The sequence below is a fragment of the Dasypus novemcinctus genome, chromosome 9 (genome assembly GCF_030445035.2).
Source record: "Dasypus novemcinctus isolate mDasNov1 chromosome 9, mDasNov1.1.hap2, whole genome shotgun sequence".
NCBI classification, from domain to species: domain Eukaryota; kingdom Metazoa; phylum Chordata; class Mammalia; order Cingulata; family Dasypodidae; genus Dasypus; species Dasypus novemcinctus.
The window spans coordinates 71,884,233-71,905,663 of record NC_080681.1 but is presented as its reverse complement, the minus strand read 5'-3'; the positions used below and the strand labels follow the sequence as shown (position 1 = coordinate 71,905,663).

Sequence of the window (21,431 nt, the reverse complement as noted above, 5' to 3'; positions counted from 1 at the left end):
TGTGAAACACAAACAACAAAAAAAAAACCATAGATAAATGAGACCTCATCAAAATTAAAAACTTGTTTGAATCAAAGTACTTTATCAGCAGAGTAAAAAGACAGTCTACTCAGTAGGAGAAAACATTTGGAAACAACATATTCAATAAGGGTTTAGTATCACTCAACAATAAAAAGATAAACGTTCCCAATTTAAAAATGGGCAAAAGACTTGAGTAGACATTTCTCCAGATAGAATATACAAAAGCACATGAAAACTTGCTCAACATCATTAGTCACTGGGGAAATGCAAATGCAAACCACACTGATATACTATTTCACACTCACTAAAATGACTACTATTTAAAAAAGAGAAAATTACAAGTTTTAGGGCAGCTGTAGAGAAATAGGAACCCTCATTCATTATTAGTGGCAATGTAAAATCATGCAGCAATTGTGGAAAACAGTTTGCCTGTTCCTCAGAAGGTCAAGTAATTGCCATGTGGCCTGCCAAGCCCACTTCTAGATATATACCCAAAAGAATTGAAAGCAGGAATTCAAAGAGATAGCTTCACACCAGTATTTATAGCAGTATTATTCACAATTGCCAAAAGATGGAAGCAACCTAAGTGTCCATCCACCAATGAATGCATAAATAAAATCTGGTATATGCATACAATGGAATATTACCCATAAAAAGGAATGAAGTTCTGAATAAAAACCAAAAAATCCATGGAATGGTACAACAAAAAGAGTGACCCTAAGGTAAACCATGGAATATAGAATAATACGTATATAGAATAAAGTATGCTTCATTAATTGTAACAAATGTACCATACTAATGCAAGGTTTTAATAATAGGGTGGTATATGGGAACCCTGTATTTTATGCATGATTTTTCTGTAAACCTGCAACTTTTCTTATTAAAAAAACAAACAAAAAAAAACAAGTAAAAGAAATGCATACGGGATTATTTTAATCATATAAAACTCAAAGAGTTAAAAGAAATAATACATTTTAGGATTGCATACCTGGACTCTAAACATAGGAAGAAAACCTGGGAAATAATTGTTATAAATATCAGGGCACTGATTACATAGTTGGGGATTGCTAGTCATTGGGGAAGAAAGAAGCCATCAGGAAGGGTATATGGGGAGCTTTGGGGAACTTATTTCCAGGTGAAGGATGCATGAGGATTTATTTTCAGTTTTTGTAGTATACATATATGTTTTACACACTCCTCTATATGTCTGATATATCAGTGCTATGTAACATAGAGGTATGACCTTGAGAGCATAGAGTCAAGTGACCTGATATACCATGTGTAGTTGGGGGAAGACTTCTGAAGGCAGTGATGTTTGAGCTGAGATATTTTGATGATATATCAAGGACAGAGTCTGGCGGGATGATAGGGCTATTGTGCTTGGTGGTTGAGAGAAAAGTGATCGCCCAAGAAGAGAGTGAGTCAGGATAACAAGAGGGAAATTAGCAGATTTGGTATGGTGTGGGAGGGAGGAGTAATACAAGTTAAGACTCAAGTAACAAAAAGAGGCAGGGCATGTTGGACTTTTAAGTCTTGTTAAGAATTTTGGTCTTTTCTCCTAAAAGCCAAGTAAAGGTTTTAAGCACAGTGGGTAACATTGTTGGACTTAAAACAACTGAAATAATTGCACTTTGGAGAACTGGTTGGAGAGGTACCAGAGCAGATGCTAGGAGACCAGATAGGGAGGTGATACCTGAGTCAGGTGAGAGATTATATCCTGGTAGCTTGTGTCAGATTATGGTGCAGAAGGAGTAGATAAATGGATATATTTCATTTTAGTAGGTAAAATTAATAGGGAATTTTTAGTAGTGAAAAAGACTGGGTTGCAGGGTGGACGCAATAGAGACTTCCTAGATATCTCACACATCTTTCCATGATTAGCTGCTAAAGAGTGAGCAGAGATATCTGAATAGACAGCAACCAGATCTCAGGCTTTCTTTGGACAAACAACTTACAGACAAATTTTTAAGTTAACACTATCAGCTTTATTTTTACATAAATGTTAAATGCTTTATCCTTGGTTTTTGTCAGGTATTCCCATGAAATAGCCATGTGAAGTTCACACCTGTATTTGAAGTAACTAGGTTGATGAGGACAGCTAATATGTCACTCATTGTGCTCCATATAAAGGTCCACTTGAGAATTCCTTTTAGAATTTGGTACCAGGAAATGTGTTGCTTTTTCTGAACTAGTAATGAAAACTATACAACTGATCACATTTTTCTTCTTGCCCTGGAAGCCAGGAAGCTCAGAGTTGAAATCTGACCCTCAGGCTAAACTGTTGAGTCTTGTATTTGACTTATTTTCATTAGTCTCACATTGCATCTTTTATATTTTACACTGTGGGGATGGGGGCACAGGGTTTGGGAAACCTCAAACCCTTTATATTAGTTTCCTGTGACTACTGAAAAAAGCTACCACAAACTTGGTGTCTTAAAATAATACATATTTTTTCTGTTACAGTTCTGTGGACCAGAAGTCCAAAGCCAATTTTGTTGGGCTGAGATTTGAGGTTTATTGGCAGGGCTGCCCTCCCTCTGGAGGCTCTAGGGGAGAATCTGTTGCTTGTCCTTGTCCCTTCCAATTTCTGGTGGCTGCTGGCATACCTTGGCTTATGGCTGCATTGGTCTGTTCTCTGTCTCCACGTTCACGTTGTCCTCTTCTCTTCTGTGATCGAATCTCCCTTTGCCTTGCTTTTACAAGGACATTTTTCAATGCATTTAGGGCCCTGGATTATCCAGAATATTCTTCCCATCCCAGGATTCTTAACTTATACACATCCGTAAAGTCATTTTTTTCCATACAAGGTCATCTCCACAGATTCCAGGGCTTAGGATGTCAGTATCTTCTTCAGAGCCATTATTCAGCCTGCATTTGTGAAAAGAAGTTTCATGTGAATACATATTTTTAAGTAAATAAAAAGAAAATATGTTAGTGTATTTGGGAAATGTAAAGTATTTCTATCCAATTTTCTACAGTGAAGTTGCTTAGATAAAGTAAAGGAATAAAATTCCAGTATAGCAGTTCTCAATTGATATTTTGAATTGTATCTAGTTTTCTATTACATTTTCTATATGGTTATAGCTGGAATAGAGAAGTATATATGTTGGTTTTTTTTTTTTAACACTTGTAGACACTTTTATTAACTGTATAACAGTGTTCACACAAAATACATAGATGGTTTTAAAAATAAGGAGACTACCTAACTTTTTTTTTCTTCCTTCAGTGGAGGCATCAGGGATTGAACCCAGGACCTCATACGTGCAAAGCAGATACTCAGCCACTGAGCTACACCTGCTCCATAAATTTGGTTTTTAAGAATGATCTTATAACCAGTCACCTTGAATAAGAATAATTCTCTTATTCATTAAGTTTTTAAATGTGTGCATATGTTTTATGTATTCTGTATGCATGATATAATTTCTTAATAACTTTTTAGGAAGGAAAGGAGCAATAAACGATAAGAGTAGAGAACTAGGCAACCTGATATGATTTGGATGATCAGGGAAGGCTTCTGTAAGGCCATAAGATTTGAACTGTGATGTTTGGTTTAGGAAATTAAAGAGCCTCACATAAGGATGGGGGATTGGTTAGAGAAAAGAGTAGTCTAAACAAAGGTAACAGTATGACCTATATGTAGGTGATCATCTCTTCCGTAAATTTTTCTTTGTCCTCCTTTCTTTATACCTTTTTTAAAAATTGACTTATATATTTGATAGGGCCTCCATTATGTTGAACATTTGTGATAAAAAGCATTATCAGATTTCTTGTTCCTGAACTTAAAGGGACTGTATCTAAAATTTCTCCATTGAGTATGATATTGGCTGCAGATTTTTTTATATATATCCTTTATTTGAGTGCTATATTTTCTATAACATTCAGGACAAATGGTCAATATCCTCTACTTGAACATTCTTGTGTCAACTTGAGTTCAGTGACTTCCAAGAAGATACTATGTTTTTCAACTAATCTATTCCTGTGGGTGTGACACCCTTTGATTGCATTAGATTCTGTTAAGGTAACCTTATTAGATCATGTGAGTAGATAGCTTTTGATTGGACTATGTCAGTGAGGTGTGACTCAGATTGGATCTCCATCCTCTTGTTGGATCTGATATACATAAAGAGACACACAATGAAAGGAAGCTGCCATTTTGATCCTGCCATGTGAGAGAGAGGACTGCAGGAAGACAAAATGCCCCAAGGGCTGAGAGAGGTCCCAGAATCTGGAATCAGCAGAGCATGGAGGCATGGAAACAGGCTCCCTGGAATCAGCAGAGCATGGAGGCATGGGCCCACAGGGTTGCTCAAGGCTGATGAGCCATATGCCTGATCGCCTATAGCAGAGCTGTGGAAGAAAGCCGTGCAGCCAAGTCTGAGAGAGGACGCCAGGAAGGAGATAAGCCATATACCTGATTGTCTATAGCTGGGCTCCAGGAGACCATCAGCCTTGAGGGGAAGGCAGGGACTTTGGCAGAGACCAGCCACCATCTTGCTTTGCCACATGGCGGGATGCCAGGATAACTAGTAGCTGATTTTGATGAGAAAGCATCTCTGATGGTGACTTGATTTGGACATTTCATGGCTTGAGAACTAAAATTCCCATTATAAAAGCCAACCCATTTCTGGCACTTTTCATCAGCAGCCCTTTAGCAAACTAAAACAATCCCTTAGTGATTAATTTATTTAATGTCCCATTCCACTGTCACAGAGCTCCATCACTGTACTGTGAACTTCCCAAGAGCAGGCACTGTTAGAGGCACTATCATATCCCCAGGGCCTGGGACATAAGCAATCAATGTTTATTTTTTTGAGTAAGCCAGAAATCTGACTTTTAATATCCCTCATACAATGAGTCATGCTCATTGTGCTGCCTTTTTTGGCTCATTCCAGCACCTAGTATAGTCAGCTAGTCATTTGACATATAAAGGAATAAATGAATGAGTCCATCACAGAACATTCTGCTGCTTGCTATTAGACTTTGCTCCAAAAGATTCAAGTCTGTCTGAACTGAAGCCAGTGGTTAAAGATGATTTAAACAGGATAAAAAAAAAATCCTCTTTTTTTATGGAATAATTGCCCGTTTCATTTTCTTCTTAAAATTGACCATTCATCTCATGATGTCTCATGACTTTCAGTTTATGTATGTTGTCCATGAAGTGTTGAAAGTGATTATTCTGAATTAAGACAATTACTTACAAGGGATTATCTTAATGTGTGACTCCATGATTCAAAATTCCAGGGTTAAATTGGAGAGGGATTGGGTGCAATGGTAAGCTTAAAGTTTACATCCAAAAAGAGCCTTGAAAGCCTGAGATAGGATGTATATAGCTTTCTGTTACTGATGAATAACTGAGGAAGTTGGTTATCATAAAATAGACAATTGGGTAAGAATATCTTAGTGGTTTGAAATATTTTATTATGGCTCTAACCATATATGTACTTGCTATTTAAAAAGGGATTTCAAAATTTTGCAGTGTCCAGAATTGTTTACTTTTTCCTGACTTGAAACTCTGCTAAAAAGCCTTTGATGACTCTGCTTTGCCTCAACAGGAAAGGCTAATTTATTTAGTCCTACTCAGCTTTTTCCACTTCTGCTATATCATGAACACTGCTCCAGCTACCTATAACAGAATCTTACAGTGGGTGTCTCCCTTCCATGAAATTTTTGATAGAAACCATAGGAGCCAGAACATCTAAGCAGGGCTTGCAAAAAAGATTATAAAACTAGGGTTCCAAGCCACCCCTAGGGAATAAAATAGAGATGAAGAAGTAAGAGATGAGAACTATTTTGGAGAAAGTTATAGGTAGGCATGCATTCTGGGGTCCCTCCATTGTGGATAGATTTCCCCTTTAGTCAAGTGAGCAAAAAGACTTCAGGGAGCATTTAGGGACTGGGATTTAGAAAAGAGGCTGTGATTGACTCTTGGACCCAAGACACTAAAGTAAAAAGAAAAGGCTGCTTTGGGAGAAGGATTTATGTCCTCTAAAGACAAGGAAAAGGCATGTGTGGGTCTAGCATAAGGGAGCCAGCTGGGGTCATCTTAAAAGAGAAGCCAACTGAAAGGATCACCTGAAGGAGAAGTGTGATCCCAGTAGAGAAGCAGACCACGCAAAGGCCAGGACTGAAAGGCAGTTGTGAGCAGACCACTGGAGAAAAACTTTGCTAGTTTCCCACATACTGATTTGGATGGAGGGAGTCCCCAGTGGGAACTTCATAGTGAGTCGTTAAAAGCATATAATGAGAGACTCAGATATGGACATGCTCCATGCCCTGAGAACATATTGAAGCCAGATCACAACCATGTCAGTCAGGTAAGACCTTTCCTAGGCAACTCATCCTCCAGTAGAGGAGCCCAAAGCAGCAGCCAGCAAGCGAGCAGAGGAAAGGGGAAACAAGGAAGGAAAGAAGCAGCCTAGCAAGTTCCCTATCTCCATGTATGCTTCTAAGCCTGAAATAGGCTGTAACTATGGGAGGGGGAGTATTTTCAGTTAGATGAGAATGGAGTTTTGAGTATTACAGTGGGTTGTACACACTTAATGCTTGAAGGTGTCTCAAGGACATTTTATTATCTAGAATATAGAATCCACCTGCAATTTCATCCCAGGAGTGAGAAGGAACATGTTCCCAGACCAAATTTAACAGGGAAGAGAGAAGAGAATAAAATTGTTTTCCCTTATTTACCTATAGCTATAAAGGTCCTTCAATAAACCAGGACAAGCAGAAAGCACTGGTGATTGTCCCCAACCTCTCCTGCAGGCACAATTCCCTTTCTCTCCTGAATCATATAGGGCTACAGATGTACTTGTAATAGCTCCCTTTTAAAAAACAAGAAAGAGGTAGGCAACAAAAACTCTCGATTCCATCTTTATTCCACTTCCCACCCTACCCCACCCCAATTTGTCTGGTTCTCTTTACCATACAACTTCTCAAGAGTTGTGTATAAAGCCAAATACTGGTAGTCAATAATGAATTTGGTAACCTTTTCATCTAATATATACATGGAGGAAATGACATTGGGCTTTTGAGCAAATGAAGTCATTTTATATCTTCCCTAACATGTTTTGGGTCATGTGGCAGATCAGTCCTTAGCTCTGCAGCCACCCAATAAGATCCCTATTAGGTTTTTGGCAAAAAAGATACTGTTTCATGAAAAATCTTGGAAAAGCTAAAAATGTACAAATGAACCAATGCTTTTTGTCATTTTTTCCCCTATCTCCTCCCTATTTTCATTCCCTGAGATCATTTGCATGAAGGGGAAGTTTATTAGCATCTCTAGCTGTCTGGAAACCCTTAACAGCATGGAGCCATCCTTAGAGACATTAAAGCAAGCTGGAGGAAGGGAGAGGATAATGGAAAACACACTTGATGTGGAGCATTTCCTTAATGGAAGAATACCTTTTGCTTTGGCAACATGCAGAAAGCCCTCTTGAAGGCATTGGGCCATGTAGGTGAGGTTCCCATGTGTCAGGGTGATGCCCTGATTTGAGTCCAACTCTGGGTGGTTATCCTCATCAAGATGTCTAGAGCAAAGATCACTTGAAGAATGCCTTTAAACCAGAGTCCTCAAGGAGAGTCAGGAGTTCAAAGACTTAGTCCAAATGCCTTGAGACAAGGCATGTCATGTACATGAGTAGGCCATATGTTAACTGAATCAGGGCAGAAGCAGGTGTGAGCAGCTGAGGATTGTTCCCTTTCCCTTTGAGGTGCCCATTTTTGTGCCCAGGCTGATTAGGTGCTGTAAAGGTCCAGGGTCTAACTAATGGGCTTGGAACATTCCAAGTGTGGAAAATCAGAGGGTGTTGGAGATGGTCTTTTGGGAGAGAGTAGATCAGTAGAATGAAGTGAGGCAGTGGAGGACTTTCTGGAGAAATCTATTTGAGGCAAAGCTGCATTTCCTCTGCCTGGATTTGTTAATTTAGCAAAGTGGGTAAAAACCACTCTTAATTACACACCGTGAGGCTGATCTGGAGCGCAGAGGTTCCAGAGGATCAGAGAAGGCCTGCCGTGCCCGTGAGTGAAATACCTGTGTGACTTGTGGCCATGGGAACTGTCAGGTCATGAAACAGATGAAAATCACTCCTTATACATTTTTTTTCTTAAGATTTATTTATTTTTCTCCCCTTCCCCCCCCCCCCGCCGCCCCAGTTGTCTGTTCTCTGTGTCTATTTGCTGCGTCGTCTTTGTCCGCTTCTGTTGTTGTCAGCCATGGGGGAATCTGTGTTTCTTTTTGTTGCGTCATCTTGTTTTGTCAGCTCTCTGTGTGGTGCCATTCCTGGGCAGGCTGCACTTTCTTTCGCGCTGGGCGTCTCTCCTTACGGGGCGCACTCCTTGCGTGTGGGGCTCCCCTACACGGGGAACACCCCTGCGTGGCACGGCACTCCTTGCGCGCATCAGCACTGCACATGGGCCAGCTCCACACGGGACAAGGAGGCCTGGGGTTTGAACCGCAGACCTCCCATGTAGTAGATGGATGCCCTAACCACTGGGCCAAGTCCACTTCCCTCTTTATACATTTTAACTGCAAATCAAAACAGCCAAAATGAACCACTGTATAAGTTCGACCTCTGGTGCTTGAGAGGGGCAGTAGCAACAAATCAGTAAAACATAAATTGGGATTACTTCCCCAGTTCCTTAAAGAAAAACATTCAAATGCCTTAGCATGTCAAGAAAGACCCTTCATGATCTCATCTCTATTTGCCCTTCCACTCTATTTCTGGATCTGTGTTTGAAGTTTTATTTCATATCTGCCACTCAGTGCCTGCCTAACCTTGGGCAAATTATATGACTTCCCTAAACCCCTGTTCCCTCATCTACAAAGTGGCAATCTATCTTACAGGCCTGTAGTAACTATTAAATGAGATCACTCAAAATCCTTAACACAGTGTTTTGCTCACAGTAAGTACGAGTTCAACGTTTGTATCATTTTTGCTATTACTGTATGCCAGTCTAATCATAGCACCTTCAATTATCAGAGTATCTTGCAATTCTTGGATTAAACTCTCTGCTATCCCAAAACTTAGGACAAGGACAGTATCATTTTTATCTCTATCCCCAAGCGTGACACATAGTAGGTGTTCAATTAAATGTTTGCTGAAGGAATGTGTGAAATGTCTGTATTTTAGAGAACCAAGATTCCATTCAGGCGTAAAGTCTATCTTGGCCCCTACTCTTCTACCACATAGAAGGTATCTACTCTGTCAGGAACCATGTCACGTGCTTTGCATACATGATCTCAGTTAATAGCCCTGCAGCTCTAGGAGCCAGCTATTATGTAAACACTTGACAGATGAGTGCAGAGCCTCAGTTAACAGAAATGCCTGAAGTGTAAACATCAAATGTCTTTTTGCTGTCAACCCACTAAGGACACGAACAGTGTATCATGCAGTCATCTTAGTCCAGTGTGAAAAATGAGACCCAGATTTCTTCCACCCCAAACCTACTGCATCTCCAGCTATTCCTTACCCTCTACCAGCACTTATCAGGATTAACCAAACCAATCTGCACTCTGAACTCAAAAAAAAATGTAGATTTAACATTTCCTGACTTAATAAAATGAGAGTACAGAAAGCTAAATAATCCGCTATCCATTGTTGATTATTTCTGTGCAGCAGTATGTCAGGACTTTCTCCATATTCCTTCAAATCCTCACAGACATCCTGGAAGGTGAATATTCCTGTTTTTAATTCCCACCTGAGGAAGCCCGGATCCCTAGCGACCATATAAGTGTTTACATGGGACTGTGATTCCAAACGATCTGTCTGAACCCAAACTCCTCTTGGGCATCAATCTGCCCAATGGAATCAGTCTTGCCAGCCCAGGCCTTATTAACCAGTGCCCCTCTCTTTGTATTCCCAGAGGGAGGTGTTTCCTCCCAGCAAGGCTGAGTGCCCAGTCATCACCCTACAAGAGCAGGCCAGTGAAGTGGAAAAATAGCTCTTATTCCTAGCTCTGAGATCTGTCCCTCCAGTGAGAGCCAAACTCTCAGATTACTAGGCCAATAGTACATAAACCCACACCACACACACAGAGGATATCAACACACAGAATTTGTAGGAATTCACACTTCCTAGAAGCTGGGTTGACCTTGGTGACCAGTTTCATTCTGTGGTTCTCAAGAGCCAGGAGGCAGCCAGGTATAATAGAAAAACCATGGCCCTTCAAATCAGACAAACTTGAGATCAAATCCCCATTGTTCCTGTTTGACAGTGAGCAAGACTTTGAACTTTTATGAGCTTCACTGTCTTTATCTGTGAAATGAAGAAAATGGCAGAATTATTATGAAGATTCTGCATGAGAATGTGTATCAGGCTGTTAGCACATAGTAGGTGCTTGGCAAACATTCGTCACCTTCCCTCCCTTTTGCCTCTGCATTCATTTGTAAAATCCCTTTTTAAAAATCATAGCGATTATCATTGTCTTTGGTTGCAGATTAATAACATGCAACCCTACTTAAACCACTGTCGCAGAACTATAACCCTGTCCTACATCATGCCATATATTTTAGAGAGTTTCTTTTCTTTATTTTGTTTTCCTTTTTCCTAAGGAAGGCCAGATGTGCTCTGGGTATACTCACATACACTACATAGGCTATGCCAAGGGTTAAAATCAAGCCTGCTTCACAGCCAGATGATCTATTCATAACAAAAGCTGCCTCCTGTCCATTGCCCACAGCTGAATACTGTTACTCTGACGCCATCCTTTCCTTTGTTCCTGATTGTTCAACAGTGTTTACATATCTTAAATATTAGTATGATCTTTTATAGAGTACAAGCAGAGGTTAAGCTCGTACAGATCAAATTTCTATTCTGCCTCCTCCTCTTTTTTCTTTTAGCCCCTTTGCCTCTCTCTTACAAACCATTTCTTTTTTTACAAGAGCTCATTTAAATAGGAAAACAATTTTAAGTGGTTTTTTTTCCTTTAACGGGTGGAAGTCACTTAACATTCTCAAAGAATTGCTGTTGATTATGTAAAGAATTCAGGTAGAGATACCACTGGAATGTGTGATTTTGTTTCTCTCTGACATAGGAAAATCCCATCATCTCTGTTGAATTTGCCAAGGAACATATTCCACTCCGGCAAGTTGGAATTGGGCCAGCCTAGATCAAATTTTGAAGATAGTACTCTGCCTGTATGTCCTTGCCTCTCCTTTTCACATTTTTTCTCCAAAAGTGTCTCAGGAAGGGTATGGCTCCTTGAATCAGATTTGGGTTTAAACCTGGTTCTGGTTTTGCCCTCCTGATAAGCCCAGGAACTTGAGTTAACTTCTCTGAGACTCAGTTTTCTCTTCCATAAAAATGGGATGATACAGGTTTGCCAGACATCTCAGATGTGGAAATGTACGTGAAAGTGCCCAGCATTGGGGTGAAAGAGAGGCTTTGTGACACATCTCACTTCAGCTGATTGCAGTGGCTTCCTGACACACTGGGTTAAGATGGATTCAGTGGCCCAGCCTAGATATGGCAGGAGGGCTTTGGTCAGTTATGTCTGCTATGGGCATGTATCACTATGTGCTGTTCCTGGGAACATATTAGGCGGCCAAAGAATGGTAGGTTTCAAATCTTTTCTCTCCAACTCTCTTCTTCTGACCTCTTCCCCCATCCACCCATCACCATTTTTTTTTAGTACGTTTACCAGTCTCTGTTGTAGAGAAGATGTGAGAGAGAAACTTTACCCTAGTCACCAGGGCTGAATTTGATGAACCCTTCTCAGTTTATAGTGCTTGTGTCATCACTGGGTAGGGAAGCAGCCCTAGAGTCAGAGGGAGAAAGACTTAAGCTTCCTTGAGTACTGTTCAGTTATGACCTATATTGTGAATTATGGGTCTTCTCATTACCAAAACTGATAAAATTTTTAATTCTCTTGTCCTGTCAATTTAGCCTTCTCCTCTTCTATTAGACCAAAAATAGGGAGAGAGTTCTGATGATCAGGATTCTTTAGGTCTAGAACTCCAATGGACATGTTCCAAATCCCCCTGAGCTAAACCTATGAAATAGAACTGGCTTCTTTCAAGGAACATTTCTAAAAGGCTATGATTAATGTGTATGCACAGAAATTCTGACTCTTATTAAAAAAAGCCCTGATATAAATCAGCCAAGGCTCTCTTTGCTTTTGCCCAATATGCTGTTAACAGTGTAAAACCTCAATTGTACTTATTGCCAGTGACAGGTCTGGCAAATAGAAAGTAACCTGTCTGAGTAATAGCATAGATTGTTATCTTTTTCTCTCGTCTCCTGGACCTAGTATGTTTCTGTACTGTACTTTAGATTTCTAGTAAAGATGGTGTTAGATCTTAATTTTAAAATTAAACCCCGACATGTACTCCAACCCCATAAAAAAGAAATACACTTTGGCTAGTATGGAGGTGATTATATTAATGCAGACGATATTTCTCTGGTCATTGAATGTACCAGGCACCGCCCCAAGTCCTCTAATAGGACTTAATCTTTACAAATGTATGAAGGAGGTCTTATTTGCCCCATTTTTCAGATGAGGAACCTGAGCCTCAGGGAGGTGAAGGGGTAGCCAAGGTCACACAGCAAGTTAAGATTGAACATCAAGGGTCAAACCAGAAAATCCATGTCTATGGTCAGATTGAGGAGATAAGCACTGAGGCTAAAGACTGGTGTCAAAGCAAAAAGTCTTAACAAGGAAAGCAGGAATGGATCAGGTGCTTAAAGAGAAAGCACCCATGACTTAGCTTTCAAAAACAGGAAATGTCTGATGGAGCTTCTTTTATAGGGTGCCATATGCTCGTGGTAAGGGGGAAGGCCGTGTCATCTGTGTCCTCACCTGCTTATCAGCCTCAGCTGTGAGACTCTCCCTGGGTGTCATTTTTACTGGACCCTACAGTCTGTAGGAGGGAGCTGTTTTTCCTAACAGCCAACTTGGAATCAAAAAAGCACTGGGGAAGCGGACTTGGCCCAGTGGTTAGGGCGTCCATCTACCACATGGGAGGTCTGCAGTTCAAACCCCGGGCCTCCTTGACCTGTGTGGAATTGGCCCACGTGCAGTGCTGATGCGAGCAAGGAGTGCCGTGCCATGTAGGAGAGCCCCACGCGCAAGGAGTGCGCCCCCCAGCACGAAAGAAAGTTCAGCCTGCCCAGGAATGGTGCCGCACACACGGAGAGCTGACACAACAAGATGACGCAACAAAAAGAAACACAGATTCCCATGCCGCTGACAACAACAGAAGAGGACAAAGAAGAACACGCAGCAAATAGAAATAGAGAACAGACAACTGGGGCGGGGAGGGGGACAGGGAGGGGGACGGGGAGGGAGGTGGGGAGGGGGGTGGGGAAGGGGAGAGAAATAAAAATAAAAAACACTGGTCAGGCCAGCTTTGAGATTTACTTAATAGTACTGTTTTCACACCTGGGGAACTTGACAGAAAGAGAAGATACATGCTGGCTGTGAGGATTCAACTCACTGTGACATCAGACCAACAGAATTCCTCTATTGGTTTCTGCACAGAGCAGAATTAGCTACCTCCTCTACTGCCACCACATGCCACCTGCCCCTCCTTCCTTACAGGATCCACAAGAGATCAATAATTGTTACCCAGCACAGGTTGTTGGGGTTGTGAACAAGATACAAGATAGGATTTTCTATGGGGACATACAGCTAGCTCTTGGAGCTTCCAAAGCTAAAAGCCAGTCTGAGCTCAGTGAAACCAGTCATGCATTTCTATACAGGAGGTCAAGCGTGGCTTCTTTTCTGCAGGGAGAGAAAATTGGGGAAAACTTTAGAAAGGCCTCAACGTTTTCTTGGCTTTTTGGTCTTTCTTACAAAACCACTTTGGGTGCGTTAAGTATAAGTGAATAAGAAACATATGGATTAAATTTCTCCTGTGATCACATATGAGTTTCAGAATGCTGAAGAATGAGGAATTCAGGGCTTAAGGGGTCCAAAATGTTTTGCAAATAATTCAGGACATTGCAAAGAACAGTTGGCTGCTTTTCTCCATTCCAAATTTGGAGACTGGGTGGCTGGCAGACCTGCTCAGTGCTCTCCCTGCCCACTCTAACTGCTAAGCCCCAGGAGATAAGCACATGGACAGGTCTCATGTGCTTTTTTTTTTTTTTTTCCCTAAAACTGAAATAAAGGGATTGAATTGCTAGGAGGGGTAAACCCTTTACTGGAGAACTCTTAAACTTTCAGAAATATCCAAAGAGACGAGAGGAAAATTTGGCAAAGTTGGATCATTTACAGGTTTTTGGCCATGTTTTTCTTTTATATTGTTGCTCTTCAGAGTTAATGATAGTAGTAGCTGTAGCAGTTTGATATGGTTATAAATTCCAAAAATAGATCTTGGATTACATTTGTAATCTGATCTGTACCTGGGCGTGATTAAGTTATGATTAGGGCTTTGATTGGGCTATGTCATTAGGGCATTGAGCCCCCACCACTTGGTGGGTGGGGACTCACAGATAAAAGGCATGACAAAGGACAGAGTTGAGGATTTTCAGTGTTGGAGTTTTGATGTTGGAGTTTGATGCTGAAACCTTAAGCTGGAGCTTCTGGAAGTAAGCACATAGAGGAAAGAGAAGCAAGCCCCAGGAAAAGAGGAACCCAGGAAGCCTGAACCCTTGCAGATTTTGGCAGCCATCTTGTTCCAACACATGAAAATAGACTTCGGTGAGGGAAGTACCTCATGCTTTATGGCCTGGTATCTGTAAGCTCCTACCCCAAATAGTATCCTTTTATAAAAACCAACCAATTTCTCGTATTTCACATCAGCACCCTTTGGCTGACAAAATAGCCATGTTCTACATTTGTGTAGTGATTTACTTTACAAAGCATATTACATATTAAATACACTTTACATATATATTTATAACTATATAGATACATACACACATAATAAGTGTCATAACAACCTATAATAAGGGAAGATTCTGTGAGGAGCACCTAACTCAGTGATATGGTAGAAGCTGGGGTTTAGAGAACACTTCCTGAAAGTGGTAACATTGAACTGAGTCTTCAAGGACATATAAGAGTTAGCCAGGGAAAAGTGAGAAGGAGTGCCTTTTAGGAAGACAGAGAAAAATAAATGAAAGTTCAGAGATGAGAAAGAAAATGGCACATTCGAAGAATTTCAAGTTGTTCATTAAGTCTGGAACCAAGGCTGTGATTGGCTTATTGCAGTGAAAAATGATGGGTGGCAAAGGATTAGGAAACGGTAATGTGCAGTTAGCCCAGAGAAATAAATAAAAGCCAGGTCAAGAAGAATCCCATTTGTCATAGGGTACTTCTGAAGGATTTAAATGAAGAAAATGATGCAATTAGGTTTGTGTTTTAGAAAGCTCCATCTGTTGGAGATCTGTAAGTTGGATTCTATGAGTAGGGGGTTGAGAGGTACAGCAGGTAGAAGACAACATTTCAGGCAGGGAAACTGTTTTGGTGGTGGTTGTACTAATCCAAGCAAGAGTTAATGAAGGAATAGACTAAGGTCATAGCAGTGGGGAAAAATAGGAAGGCTTATATTTTAGTAATAGAATTGATAGAATGTAGAATGTGGTGACATACTGTGGTAGAGATGAAAGAGATGAACAAGTCAAGAAATCAAGAATGATACCCTGGTAGTTGGGTAAATTAAGGTGCCTTTGACTACATAGGGCCCCCAGAATAAGAGTAGCCTTTGGGAAAAATACAATAAGTACCTGCTGATTAGATGTCCAGATTAAATTTCCAGTATGGAACTTGGGAGCAAGGTCTGAGTTTAGGATAAAGATTTGGGACCCATCAGTATAAGATTGTTATAAAAGAGCTAAGATTATATGAGCTGACCATGGGCAATGTAGGGAGTGAGACAAACATAGAGGAGAAAATCCAGGAGGGGAAGGTGAAGGAAGAGCCTCTCAGTGAGATAGAGCTAATAAGGGGTAGAAGCTAGACCTGAACCCATATCTTTGGACTCCAAAGCTTTCCACTGCCCCAGAAGGAGTAGAATTACATCACCTTTTTAAAACATGTTTTGAGAATACACTGTATTCTAGGATATTTATATGCGTTATACCTTTTAGTACACACACAACACTGGTAGATCAGATTATTTCCATTTATAGATGAAGAAACCAAGTCTCAGAGAAGTAAATTGATTTGGTCAAAGTCATGATTAGTAAATGATGTAACCAGAATTGTACCCCAGGTTTGTCTGACTCCAAAGTTGAGGCCTATATTATTAAACTATGTTCACTACCTTAAAGGTAAGACATGGTTTCATCAGAGGCAGACATGTAAGCAGCTCATTACACTTCAACCCGAGAAATTCCTAAACAGAAGCGAACGTTAAGGGAAGTGGATCTGGCTCAAAAGATAGAGCATCTGCCTACCATATAGAAGGTCCAAGGGTACGACACCCAGGGCCTCCAGGCTCATGTGGTGAGCTGGCCCATGAGTGCCAGCCCACACAGGGATACCCCCGTGTAAGGGTGCCCCTGTGCAAGGAGTGGCCCCTGTGCAAGGTGAGCCGCCCTGCACAAAACCACAGCCCGCCCAGGAGTGGTATCACACACATGGAGAGCTGACGCAACAAGATAATGCTACAAAAACAGACACAGATCCACAGTGCCTCCTGATGAGAATACAAGCAGACACAGAAGAACACACAGCGAATGGACACAGAGAGCAGACAATGAGGACGGGGAGGGGAGTGATAAATAAATCTTAAAAAAAAAAAAGTGAATGTTAAGAGTCTACATTCTTAAACAGATTTTGCTCTGCTCTCCTTTGGACTGTGTAGTGAGCTGGGAGTTGGCAAGAAAATGTATAAATGATTTTTCTCTAGTAAGATGATAGCACAGTCCATTTGCAGGGGGAGATGAGCCACCAAGGAAATACCCAGTCCCCACACATGCCTGCGGCTACCCTCTAAAGTTCCCAACCTGGTTGGAGGCACTCAGAACAAAACCTCCTATTCCTTGCCAGGAACACTGGTGCCTGGAGCCTGACTCCTGCCCCTGCCAGAGGCTTAGGCCAGCCTTGGGATGATAGGATTCTGGGGAAGGCAGAGCAGACAGAACTGGACCAGCTCCCTGCTCCAAGCCTAGTCATCTCTCCCAGAAAGAGGTACAAGCAGGTATCTGGGCTTTGTCACTGCAGGGAAACTCAGCTGACAGGAGCCTAGTTTTAGATGAAACTCAGCCAGTGGCATGCACTCATGGAGCCAGCTTGGGCACAGACACGAAGAAAAGCAGAACACGGAGAGAAGCTCCTAATCCCAGTTTTACCATTTCTGATCTTTGTGGCCTAGTGCTTATGTTCTTTGTGCTGATGTTTTCACCTGTCATAGGGGCTGAGTATGTTTCCCTCTAAATACCGTCAAGGTAATTTTGAGTCTCACATGAGGTGACAATTGCAAAGTACATTCACAAATCACTTGATACCTGAGTTATCCCCAGCCCATCTTGCACTCCATTTCCCACTAGATTGTAAACTGTAGGAGGACAGGGACCATGTTGTGTTCAATTGTTTTGGCACCCATCCTGATTTCTGTGAAGGAGCTGTGTCTGTTTATTTGTTTTGAGGGGTGAAAATTAGTCTGAGAATTAGCTCTGAAGCATTCTCTCACTGATGTCCTTCCTCCAGTCCCTCAGTTCAGTGGACAAACCCCACTGCGATCACTGCGACTGTGTACAGAGGCTGCTCTGGTGTAATGCTGAGGCTGGCGGTACAGTCCTCTAATTTGTGATCAGCTGTAGGGTTTAGCATTGGTATATGAATTTCTAACATTAGCTTAAAAAAGGGAAAGTTTTGTTCTGTATATTTTGTTACCTTTTACAGAATAAAAATACACATTGAAAACTAAAAAAAACAAAAAAAACAAAAAACTTTCTGTCTCTTTTCATATTTAAAACAGTACTCTTTGCTAAGTGTACCTAGTAAATATTTGCTGGATATTTACCCAGTTAATGTATGATATTATAAATAGTAGCCATTAAATACAACTCATGAAGTTGACGATCAAGAAAACCCCCTGGTAATCTTGGCCACAGGTCAGAGGGGTGTTAGAGCTAAGAGGTTACTTATAGTAGCCCCAAGAGGTGGCCCAGTGGTCCTGCCATAAGCCCCAGGCCATGTGAGGACAGCGTCTGTGCTGAAATAGCGTGCTGGAGAGTTCTGGTTGGCCAGCTGAGGTAGAATGACCAATTTCATGAAATCTTAGAGAATCTCAAAGACAAGTGAGATATTAAACACTCTGTAATCCAATTACCTATTTCAGATGAGGGGCTGAGGTCTAGACAGGGAGTAGCTTGGTGGTTGATAACTTGGATCCTGCCTGGATCCTGAAATTTCTCCTTTTCTGTTTACCAGCTGTTTGGCCTCCTGAGCTTAGATTTCCTCGTTTATGAAGCAAGTATAACAATAGGACCTCTCTCATTTAGTTGTCATGAGTATTAAATGTGGTAATATCTTTAAAGATCCTAGAAGAGTCTGGGGTATATAATAAACCTGCAATAATATTAACAACTATTTTATTATTATTTTAGTTACTATCATTATCTGACAGAGAAAGTGGTTTCAGTGGGACCACAGTTTTTTAAAAATTATATTTTAAACAGTAGGTTATGTTGGTACAATAATATATCCATCTTTAAAGACTTATAATCTTTTATTTAAAGTAAAATGCAGAACTTTGAACTGAGTTTGTGAAAATCAAAATGCTTCATGACTCTGGGCCTTGCCCTCAGAGCCCCGTCTACCTGGAATGCCCTCCCTGTCTACCTTAGCTAACACTCATTCTTCAAGATCCAGTTCCATTGTGGCCCCCTCTTTGATTGCTTCTTCCTCTTCTCCTAGGCAGAGTTAATTATCCCTTCCTTTAGGCTCCTACCATGTTTCTTTTTTACTTTATTATGGCCCTTAGCATGATATATTGTAATTTTATTTTTTATTTCCACTTGTGCCCTGTCAGACTAGGAGCTCCTTAAGGAAAAGGGATCAAGCCTTATATTTTTTTGCTTTGTCATTTTTATTGCCTTTGTTGCATACAATGGGTTTGGCATATAGTATGCAACCAAATGTTTCGTTTTGTTGGGTTTTTGTCATTTTATTTACATCACACATAAAGAATATTTAAAGTGTCAAAGTACAGTTGAAACAATATAACATTAGTCCTCATGTACTCAATACTCAGTTTATGAAAGAGAATATTACTAGTACCTTTTAAGTAAAAATTTTTAGTGATGATTAAACAAATGTTAACTCTTTTCTTGCTGAATTATGCTTAGTGTTCTAGCTCTTTGAGATAATTTTGAATCTTCATTTCGTCATTCCCAATAATAACCAATCCTTCCAAGTTTATAATACTGAAAATATAAATTGACCTCTATATCGTCATCTACTTTATTATTAAAAACATTGGCCAATATAAGACCAAAGATAAACCTGGAGGCCTTCTTACATGGTAGCAGTTACTTTTGGGTGTGGGTTTTTATCCATCACCCAACTACTCCATCATACAAGGCTCATTTCAAGGGGAACTTTCATTTAGTATATAACATATAATAGGTTGTTTATGACAGCATATTTAATCTTAACAAAAGTCCTTCAACATTTATTTGTATCATTTATCCCATTTTGGAATTAAGGAAACTGAGGCTCAGAAAGCTTACCTTGTCTAAGATACCTGACTGGAATGTGGCATAGTCAGGAATAGAATCACAGAAGTCCCAACCCATGCTCTATCTTTTTACTGTTCCCAAATGTATCTGGGAAAAATGTATCAAAAACATTCTGAAAATGAAGATTCCCTAAAATACTTGTCATCAAAGCCATAAAGTTTGTTGGCTTAACTCACTCTGTTAGTCATTGCTTTTTGCCTTTTAAGGACAGATGAAGGACTAAAAGAAACAATAGTAGCCTAAAAACAGACCATACTTTGGCAAAGACAACTACAGAACTTAAAGAATATGGTGCCAGTAGAGCAAGACTGTTGTCTATTTTTGTAACCTTGGACATGTTATTTAACTCTCTCTACATGTGTACAATAAAAATAATGACAGAGACATCCTTAGGGTTGTTTTGAGGGATAAATGATTTGATACCTGTAATATGTTTAAAATAAGCCCTTTAGTAAGCCACCCCATCAACCTTAGTTGTTGTCACCAGCACTATTATTACTGGCAAGTCAGCATTGTGTATGGACCACTGACAGCAGTGGGGTAAAATGACCTTCCTCATTTTGCATAACAGAGCAGCCTCCAGGGCAAAATAGCCATCTGTGTTAAAGAAGCTTTCGCTAATTTTTAAATATTGAGTTTTTGCAAAGGATTAAAACACACATAAATATACAAATGTTCATTCTCTTTCTCTCCCAAAGCAAACTGTTACTTGTTTTCTCTTAGAGCACAGGGTTTAGAAGTGATTGGAAGTACTCTGGGAAACGTATTTGTGTCTTTGTTCCCATACTTTACTGGGCATGTCTGATAAGAAGCATGTGCCAGTTCAGGTGAATGAGCACAGGCAGGAGCCAACTCAAGACTTTTCAGCTGGACCGCACCAGGCAAAGCCTTCACCTCACATTTCTGAACAGCAAAGCCACAATATTCTACTGAAATCCTGCTGCAATAGATTCAGTAACATCCTTAAATTGTGAGCCTGGAGGAAGAGTAGGCATATCCTTCTCAACAGTATATGTATAAAACTGAAAAAAAAACACATCATATCATGGAGTTTGAGGCCAACATCTGCCACCTCAGCCATTTACTCCGTGTATGACCTTGGGCACTGTCTACCTCCTCTTTGAGACTAATCTAATCTATGAAATGGGGCTAAGCATTTTGGAAAAGAGTAGGTGAAGGGAATGAAAAGAGACAATTTGGTTTTCATAGGTGTCCGTCTAACTGTCCAAGCCCCAGGCCCTAACTGTCTTTTTCACCCCAAAGAAGCTCTGGGTTTGAGTCTAGCTCAAAAGTTTCTAGGATTGGCACATGATAAAATTTTCACTGGGCAAAGGTAAGGTGATGAAAATGACCCTTTAGTATATATGCCTTCTGACTAGCAGTCTGTCCATATCAAATATACACACTTTCACACATATATACACTCATACACCTTTCAACTGAATAACAGATCATAAGACCTGCCCAGATCAAAGGGTAGGGAAATAGACTCCACCTCTCTATGTAGGGAGCCACAAAGTCATATCCCAAAGGACTTGGCTAGAGGGAGGGGCGGAGAATGGGTACTGTTTGCGCAATCAATCTGCCACAGTGAGGGCGCCAACTAGGGTGAGAGTAAGGAAATGTCTAATTGGTTTCTTTCCCAAATGGTCACTTTTGGTACCCTAACATCTAAATGAATTTATCAAAAATACTCAATAAGAAGCTGAACTCCATCGCCCTAGAAACATTAGGTAGGGGGAGGATAAGAATCCCTGTAGCCTTCAGGGTCAATATGTTCACATA

The 21,431-nt window shown here is 40.6% G+C and overlaps 1 protein-coding gene across 8 annotated transcripts in view; it reads left to right on the top strand.

Moving 5' to 3' along the window:
- FGGY (FGGY carbohydrate kinase domain containing) overlaps positions 1-21,431 on the top strand; it is a 531,195-nt gene that overhangs the window by 360,988 nt on the left and 148,776 nt on the right. The gene's annotated exons all lie outside the window — the stretch shown is intronic.